General features: G+C 45.2%; 4 non-coding genes across 4 annotated transcripts; all 4 read left to right on the forward strand.

Moving 5' to 3' along the window:
- The first annotated feature begins 1,595 nt into the window (after positions 1-1,595).
- On the forward strand, positions 1,596-1,668 carry TRNAV-AAC (transfer RNA valine (anticodon AAC)). Its single transcript has one exon. It is a non-coding gene; the product is annotated as a tRNA-Val (tRNA).
- Positions 1,669-1,753: 85 nt separating this feature from the next.
- Positions 1,754-1,827, forward strand: TRNAV-CAC (transfer RNA valine (anticodon CAC)). The gene has a single exon. It is a non-coding gene; the product is annotated as a tRNA-Val (tRNA).
- Positions 1,828-3,867: 2,040 nt separating this feature from the next.
- On the forward strand, positions 3,868-3,940 carry TRNAV-CAC (transfer RNA valine (anticodon CAC)). Its single transcript has one exon. It is a non-coding gene; the product is annotated as a tRNA-Val (tRNA).
- A 97-nt stretch (positions 3,941-4,037) lies between these two features.
- TRNAV-UAC (transfer RNA valine (anticodon UAC)) lies at positions 4,038-4,110 on the forward strand. The gene has a single exon. It is a non-coding gene; the product is annotated as a tRNA-Val (tRNA).
- The last annotated feature ends 5,310 nt before the right edge of the window (positions 4,111-9,420 follow it).

A 9,420-nucleotide genomic window follows, 5' to 3' on the forward strand; every position in this document is an offset into this window, starting at 1 on the left:
TGATTGGATCATGGTGCGAAAGCAGGCATCTAGGTGCTTTTTCTTTTTGGCTTTTGGACAAAGGCATGAGAATGTTTTGTGGAGCATGGTTTTGTTTCCCTGTTTGTTCTTTTTCTCCAATAGCCTGACAAATGAAAGGTTCCTCTGTTGCAAAATGCACTTTGTCCTGTCTTCAGACATAGAGGAAGACCTCTTGACTTTGGCTGGCTGTTTTTTTCTTTTTCAAGTTCATTTCAGCATGTTTAAACATCTTAATCTTTGCATGGAGTTTCTGAAGTGTAGTGGTTGTCACGTTCACCTCACACGCGAAAGGTCCCCAGTTAGAAACTGGATAGAAGCATGACATTAGGCGTTGATATTAAAGCTTTTGACGTTGAGTCTTTGTTCTCGATGGCTCGTCATGACCACAGTAACCTTCCGCAGCCGGTTTCTGTAGTGTAGTGGTTATCACGTTCGCCTAACACGCGAAAAGTCCCCAGTTGGAAACTGGGCAGAAACACGCAGTTACCCTTTGGTATCCAAGCTTTTGACTTTCAGTTCTTGATCTCGATTGCTTGTTGTCACCACAGTAAGCGCTTGCATCCGGTTTCTGTAGTGTAGCGGTGATCACGTTCGGCTCACACGCGAAAGGTCCCCAGTTCAAAACTGGGCAGAAACACAGCTTTTCATCTTGGAAAACGATCTTTTTGACTTTCAGTGCTTGTTCTTTATTGCTTGCCATGACCACAGCATCTTTTGTTTGTTTGAATCGGTTGGTTTCTGTAGTGTAGCGGTTATCACGTTTTCTTTACACGTGAAAGGTCCTCAGTTCGAAACTGGGCTGATACACAACGTTTCTCTTGCAAACTAGCGCTTTTGACAATGAGTGCTTGATCTTTAATGCTTGCCATGACCACAGTAAACGCTCTTGTCTGGTTACTGTAGTGTAGTGATTGTCCTGTTTGCCATCCTCCTGAAAGTTCCCTGTTTTGATCCCGGGCAGAGACATGTGGCTTTTCTTTATTTTGATCACAAACGTATATTGTTGGCTTAATTAGCCTTAGTTAGCATATTCTATTGCTGGTTTAATGAGCATTACTTTTACCAATGTGATTATTTCTACCCGTTTTTGCTTTTGGCAAGCATGTGTGTTTTTGACAGTGTCTAAGTGTTCCTAATTCAAGTAACACCTGATAGGATCAAGGTGCGAAAGCAGGCATCTAGGTGCTTTTTCTTTTTGGCTTTTGGACAAAGGCATGAGAATGTTTTGTGGAGCATGGTTTTGTTTCCCGTTTGTTCTTTTTCTCCAATAGCCTGACAAATGAAAGGTTCCTGTGTTGCAAAATGCACTTTGTCCTGTCTTCAGACATAGAGGAAGACCTCTTGACTTTGGCTGGCTGTTTTTTTCTTTTTCAAATTCATTTCAGCATGTTTAAACATCTTTAGCTTTGCATTGAGTTTCTGAAGTGTAGTGGTTGTCACGTTCACCTCACACGTGAACGGTCCCCAGTTCGAAACTGGATAGAAGCATGACATTAGGAGTTGATATTAAAGCTTTTGACGTTGAGTCTTTGTTCTCGATGGCTCGTCATGACCACAGTAACCTTCCGCAGCCGGTTTCTGTAGTGTAGTGGTTATCACGTTCGCCTAACACGCGAAAGGTCCCCAGTTCGAAACTGGGCAGAAACACGTTGTTACCCTTTGGTATCTAAGCTTTTGACTTTCAGTTCTTGATCTCGATTGCTTGTTGTCACCACAGTAAGCACTTGCATCCGCTTTCTGTAGTGTAGCGGTTATCACGTTCGCCTCACACGCGAAAGGTCCCCAGTTCGAAACTGGGCAGAAACACATCTTTTTCTCTTGGAAAACGATCTTTTTGACTTTCCGTGCTTGTTCTTTATTGCTTGCCATGACCACAGCATTTTTTGTTTGTTTGACTCGGTTGGTTTCTGTAGTGTAGCGGTTTTCACGTTCGCTTTACACGCGAAAGGTCCGCAGTTCGAAACTGGGCAGAAACACAGTGTTCCTCTTGCAAACTAGCGCTTTTGACAATGAGTGCTTGATCTTTAATGCTTGCCATGACCACAGTAAATGCTCTTGTCTGGTTACTTTAGTGTAGTGATTGTCCTGTTTGCCATCCTCCTGAAAGTTCCCTGTTTTGATCCCGGGCAGAAACATGTGGCTTTTCTTTATTTTGATCACAAACGTATATTGTTGGCTTAATTAGCCTTAGTTAGCATATTCTATTGCTGGTTTAATGAGCATTACTTTTACCAATGTGATTTTTTCTACCCGTTTTTGCTTTTGGCAAGCATGTGTGTTTTTGACAGTGTCTAAGTGTTCCTAATTCAAGTAACACCTGATAGGATCAAGGTGCGAAAGCAGGCATCTAGGTGCTCTTTCTTTTTGGCTTTTGGACAAAGGCATGAGAATGTTTTGTGGAGCATGGTTTTGTTTCCCTGTTTGTTCTTTTTCTCCAATAGCCTGACAAATGAAAGGTTCCTGTGTTGCAAAATGCACTTTGTCCTGTCTTCAGACATAGAGGAAGACCTCTTGACTTTGGCTGGATGTTATTTTCTTTTTCAAGTTCATTTCAGCATGTTTAAACATCTTTAGCTTTGCATGGTGTTTCTGAAGTGTAGTGGTTGTCACGTTCACCTCACACGCAAACGGTCCCCAGTTCGAAACTGTATAGAAGCATGACATTAGGTGTTGATATTAAAGCTTTTGATGTTGAGTCTTTGTTCTCGATGGCTCATCATGAGCACAGTAACAGTCTGCAGTCCATTTCTGTAGTGTAGTGGTTATCATGTTTGCCTAACACACGAAAGGTCCCCAGTTCGAAACTGGGCAGAAACACGCTGTTACCCTTTGGTATCCAAGCTTTTGACTTTCAGTTCTTGATCTCGATTGCTTGTTGTCACCACAGTAAGGCTGGTTTCACATTTGCGGTAATTTAGCTCTAAATAGCGCATGCGTTTTTTTTTCCTATACTTTGCATGGTATGCGCTTATGTGCGCATACACATGCGTTTGTACGCGTTTTACCGCGCATGCGTTTTTTTGCGGTATGCGCTCGGGCGCACAAAATGCAACTTGTTGCATTTTTTGTGCGTCCAATTTGCCTAAAAAAAACGCATGCGCGCGCAATGCGTTTTTTTACAGCAAGACACCCATTATAAGTCTATGGTGAGCATATGTGCGCATTGGCATGCTTATGTATGCGTTTTTTTGCACATGCATTTTTTTTTTTACCATTAGTTTAGACAATGGAATTTAGGGGTTTGGGTAAAGTTAGGGTTAGTTAAGGGGGTTTTGGGTTAGGGTTAGGGTCAGGGTTAGGGTTAGGGTTAGGGTCAGGGTTAGGGTTAAGTATGGTTTGGTTAAGGGTTAGGGTCAGGGTTAGGGTTAGGGTTAGGGTTAGGGTCAGGGTTAGGGTTAAGTATGGTTTGGTTAAGGGTTAGGGTCAGGGTTAGGGTTAGGGTTAGGATTAGGGTCAGGGTTAGGGTCAGGGTTAGGGTTAAGTATGGTTTGGTTAAGGGTTAGGGTCAGGGTTAGGGTTAAGTATGGTTTGGTTAAGGGTTAGGGTTAGGGTTAGGGTCAGGGTTAGGGTTAGGGTTAGGGTTAGGGTCAGGGTTAGTAAAGTCATGGTTTGGGTTTGTGTGACGGGCCACCTAATGTTGGAAAAAAACGCAAACGCGGTAAAAACGCACTAAAAACGCATACAAACGCATAAAAACGCTGTGTTTTTTTCCTGCATGCTCATAAAAATGCTTGAAAAAAACGCAGCAGTTGTATGCTTTTGTATGCGTTTTTCAATGCGTTTTTTTGAGGGAAAAACGCGCTGCAAAAAAAAGCAAGTGTGAAACAGGCCTAAGCGTTGCTTCCGGTTTCTGTAGTGTAGCGGTTATCACGTTCGCCTCACACGCGAAAGGTCCCCAGTTCGAAACTGGGCAGAAACACAGCTTTTTCTCTTGGAAAACTATCTTTTTGACTTTCAGTGCTTGTTCTTTATTGCTTGCCATGACCACAGCATTTTTTGCTTGTTTGAATCGGTTGGTTTTTGTAGTGTAGCGGTTATCACGTTCGCTTTACGTGCGAAAGGTCCTCAGTTCGAAACTGGGCAGAAACACAGCGTTCCTCTTGCAAACTAGCGCTTTTGACAATGAGTGCTTGATCTTTAATGCTTGCCATGACCACAGTAAACGCTCTTGTCTGGTTACTGTAGTGTAGAGATTATCCTGTTTGCCATCCTCCTGAAAGTTCCCTGTTTGGATCCCGGGCAGAAACATGTGGCTTTTCTTTATTTTGATCACAAACATATGTTGTTGGATTAATAAGCCTTAGTTAGCATATTCTATTGCTGGTTTAATGAGCATTACTTTTACCAATGTGATTATTTCTGCCCGTTTTTGCTTTTGGCAAGCATGTGTGTTTTTGACAGTGTCTAAGTGTTCCTAATTCAAGTAACACCTGATAGGATCAATGTGCGAAAGCAGGCATCTAGGTGCTTTTTCTTTTTGGCTTTTGGACAAAGGCATGAGAATGTTTTGTGAAGCATGGTTTTGTTTCCCTGTTTGTTCTTTTTCTCCAATAGCCTGACAAATGAAAGGTTCCTGTGTTGCAAAATGCACTTTGTCCTGTCTTTAGACATAGAGGAAGACCTCTTGACTTTGGCTGAATGTTTTTTCTTTTTCAAGTTCATTTCAGCATGTTTAAACATCTTTAGCTTTGCAGGGAGTTTCTGAAGTGTAGTGGTTGTCACGTTCACCTCACACGCGAACGGTCCCCAGTTCGAAACTGGATAGAAGCATGACATTAGGTGTTGATATTAAAGCTTTTGACGTTGAGTCTTTGTTCTCGATGGCTCATCATGACCACAGTAACCTTCCGCAGCCGGTTTCTGTAGTGTAGTGGTTATCACGTTCGCCTAACACACGAAAGGTCCCCAGTTCGAAAACTGGGCAGAAACACGCTGTTACACTTTGGTATCTAAGCTTTTGACATTCAGTTCTTGATCTCGATTGCTTGTTGTCACAACTAGAGTTGAGCGACTTTTGGTTTTTTAGGGTCGCGTTTCGTTTCGTGAAACCCGACTTTTCCAAAAGTCGGGTCGAGCAACATCGTCCGATTATAGGGAAAATTCGGGGTCGTCCCGAAACACGAAACCCAATGTAAGTCAATGGAGAATAAAAGTCGGCAGAGGAGGACAGGAAACACACCTACAGTGCCCATTTGAATGCCAAAAGCATCAATTCTTCTTTCTTAAGCTTGTCAACCTTAATTAACTTCATAATACAAGTTACACACTGAAAAATGGGGGTTATTTGGCTACAAACTGTGGGGGGGGGCTGGCTCCAGGTTTTCATGTGCCCTGGGCGAAAGAGCGCCCCTTTAACACATACCACAACTCATCATGCTCCGATACGGCAGAGAAATAGCGGTATAGTACAATGAAAAATACCTCACTTTTTACATCTCATGACGAGGCCCATCTATTTCTCCATACAGAATCATTGGTCCCATATAATGTTTGAAACAGTATATGATGAGCTCCACATAATGCTACAGTATATGTTGGTCCCCATGGATGAAGCTCCACTGTCTTATGGGCCCAAATAATGCTCCAAACACAATGGGCCCCATTTCTAATGCTCTAGTGTATAATGGGCCCTGTACATGCTGCTCCAGTGTCTGATGTCCACCCTTGGAAAGTTCCAGTGTATGGTGGGCCCTATCTATCATTCTCCAGAGTATAGTGCTCCCCAAAAATTGCTGTCCCAACATTGAAAACAATCAAATAAGTCTCCTCTCTAGGGAATCCCTGTACTTGTCTGGACAGGTGCTGTAGCTTGCTTAACAGCTCGCCAGCCGTTCTCACGCCCAGTATGGATTACACGTGATTGCACAAAGGTGAGAAAGGGTACCGTATCCCCAGATAACATGTATGGATAGCGTACACATTCAAAATATATGTCTATACAGCATGAGGCAGGCTCAGACGGTGTTAGGCCCAGTATGGATTGCACGTGATTGCACAAAGGTTAGAAAGGGTACCGTATCCCCGGATAACATGTATGGATAGCGTACACATTCAAAATATATGTCTATACATCAGGAGGCAGGCTCAGACGGTGTTAGGCCCAGTGTGGATTGCACGTGATTGCACAAAGGTTAGAAAGGGTACCGTATCCCCGGATAACATGTATGGATAGCGTACACATTCAAAATATATGTCTATACAGCATGAGGCAGGCTCAGATGGTGTTAGGCCCAGTATGGATTGCACGTGATTGCACAAAGGTTAGAAAGGGTACCGTATCCCCGGATAACATGTATGGATAGCGTACACATTCAAAATATATGTCTATACAGCATGAGGCAGGCTCAGACGGTGTTAGGCCCAGTATGGATTGCACGTGATTGCACAAAGGTTAGAAAGGTACCGTATCCCTGGATAACATGTATGGATAGCGTACACATTCAAAATATATGTCTATACAGCATGAGGCAGGCTCAGACGGTGTTAGGCCCAGTATGGATTGCACATGATTGCACAAAGGTTAGAAAGGGTACCATATCCCTGGATAACATGTATGGATAGCGTACACATTCAAAATATATGTCTATACAGCATGAGGCAGGCTCAGACGGTGTTAGGCCCAGTATGGATTGCACGTGATTGCACAAAGGTTAGAAAGGGTACCGTATCCCTGGATAACATGTATGGATAGCGTACACATTCAAAATATATGTCTATACAGCATGAGGCAGGCTCAGACGGTGTTAGGCCCAGTATGGATTGCACGTGATTGCACAAAGGTTAGAAAGGTACCGTATCCCTGGATAACATGTATGGATAGCGTACACATTCAAAATATATGTCTATACAGCATGAGGCAGGCTCAGACGGTGTTAGGCCCAGTATGGATTGCACGTGATTGCACAAAGGTTAGAAAGGGTACCATATCCCTGGATAACATGTATGGATAGCGTACACATTCAAAATATATGTCTATACAGCATGAGGCAGGCTCAGACGGTTTTAGGCCCAGTATGGATTGCACGTGATTGCACAAAGGTTAGAAAGGGTACCGTATCCCTGGATAACATGTATGGATAGCGTACACATTCAAAATATATGTCTATACAGCATGAGGCAGGCTCAGACGGTGTTAGGCTCAGTATGGATTGCACGTGATTGCACAAAGGTTAGAAAGGGTACCGTATCCCTGGATAACATGTATGGATAGCGTACACATTCAAAATATATGTCTATACAGCATGAGGCAGGCTCAGACGGTGTTAGGCCCAGTATGGATTGCACGTGATTGCACAAAGGTTAGAAAGGGGTACCGTATCCCTGGATAACATGTATGGATAGCGTACACATTCAAAATATATGTCTCAGGAGGCAGGCAAAGACGGTGTCAGGCACAGTATGGATTTGACGGCCCAGATTACACAGCGGAGGAGCAGGGAGAGGTAAAGATTGCAAATGCTGGGGCCCTGCCCAAGCAAGGGGGGCCCACTCGTGGGCGTCGGTACTGGCACTGGGCCCCTCATAGTACAGCGGTGTGTCTGACGGCGGGTGTGCACCACCACCGTCAGAGACACTTGATTGCACTATGAGGGACCCTGTGCCAGTGCCCGCGCCCAAGAGTCGGCCTACCCACCTGTCCAGGGCAACGGCACTCGCACGGTGTTGTGCGGTAGGTGGTGACCCCGGCCATGGGGGGGGAGGCAGCACAGTTAGGGAGTTTTAGAAAGTGGCATATGTTGATGTTGGACATTCAGCTGATGCAAAAGGTGAAATAGGTGAAGTACCAGGAAGAGGTGGACCAAAGCAAGCCATTTTTCTGTCACCCTATGTGTCATCAGGGGAAGGTGGGACAAAATTCTTGGAAACCCATGCGTGGTTCATTTTAATGAAGGTTAGATCATCCACATTTTGGGTTGACAGATGGGTCCTTTTTTCTGTCAGGATTGATCCAGCTGCACTGAAGACTCTTTCCGATAGCACACTTGCAGCTGGGCAAGCGAGCTCCTGTAAGGCATATTGGGCCAATTCAGGCCAGGTGTCCAGTTTAGCGGCCCAATAGTCAAAGGGGAATGACCTGTGTGGGAGAACATCGATATGGGAGGAAAAGTAGTTTGTTACCATAGTTGACAACTGCTGTCTCCTGTCACTTTCCATCGATGCAGTATTACCAGTTGTGTGAGCGGTATTTGAAAAATCAGTCCACAACATTGTCATGAAACCCCTGTCTCCAACGCCACTTCTGCTGTGTGCACCACGAATACCTCTGCCAAGCTGCCCCCGGTCCGTACGGCTCGTGTGAGAACCATCACCGCTGCTGTGTGCTGGGAATGCCTCAAGCAACCGATTTACCAGAGTTGCTTGTTTATTAGCTAATATTAGGTCAAGGTTCTCCTGTGGCATGATGTTTTGTAATTTGCCTTTATAGCGTGGATCCAGGATGCTGGCCAACCAGTAGTCGTCATCGTTCATCATTTTGGCAATGCGGGGGTCCCTTTTTAGGATCCGCAAGGCATAATCTGACATGTGGGCCAATGTTCCCGGTGTCAATGATGCACTGCGAGTGCTGGGTGGAGGAGCACTTTCTGGCAAATCCACATCCCTCCAGTCACGCACAAACCCTGTACCAGACCTTGCCACGCCAACATTTTCACTTGCCCCACGAGATGCATCCTCCTCCCCTAAGTAATCATCCCCATCATCCTCCTCCTCCCCCTCTTCTTCCTCCACCTCATCCAGGAGAGGTCCCTGAGCAGACAATGGCTGAATGTCATCAAGGATTCCCTCCTCCTCTTCCTCCTCATCAACATTGGCTGCAGACGACTGCTCCTTAAGGTGCGTCAAAGTTTGCATGAGCAGATGCATAAGTGGGATGCTCATGCTTAGGATGGCGTCGTCTGCGCTTACCAGCCGTGTGCATTCCTCAAAACACTGAAGGACTTTACAAAGGTCTTTCAGCTTCGACCACTGCACACCTGTCAACTCCATGTCTGCTCTCAAAGTGCCTGGCCGTGTATCCTCCCACAAATGCATTATGGCCTGCCTCTGCTCGCACAGCCGCTCCACCATGTGCAGGGTGGAGTTCCACCTTGTTGCAATGTCGATAATGAGGCGGTGGTTGGGAAGGTGGAGCAATCGCTGCAGCTTCTGCATACGAACGGAGTGTACAGGCGACCGGCGGATGTGCGCGCACAGTCTTCGCACCTTCTGGAGCAGGGCTGTTAACTCCGGATAATTTTTGAGGAAGCACTGCACCACCAGGTTCAAGGTGTGAGCCAAACAAGGTATGTGGCTGAGTTTTGAAAGGGCTATGGCTGCCACAAAATTACGGCCGTTATCACTAACTACCTTGCCTGCCTCAAGATGTACACTGCCCAGCCATGACTCAGTTTGTCGCTTCAA

The sequence above is a fragment of the Dendrobates tinctorius genome, unplaced genomic scaffold, assembly GCF_039654945.1.
Source record: "Dendrobates tinctorius isolate UK_male_01 unplaced genomic scaffold, ASM3965494v1 ptg000251l, whole genome shotgun sequence".
Taxonomy (NCBI): domain Eukaryota; kingdom Metazoa; phylum Chordata; class Amphibia; order Anura; family Dendrobatidae; genus Dendrobates; species Dendrobates tinctorius.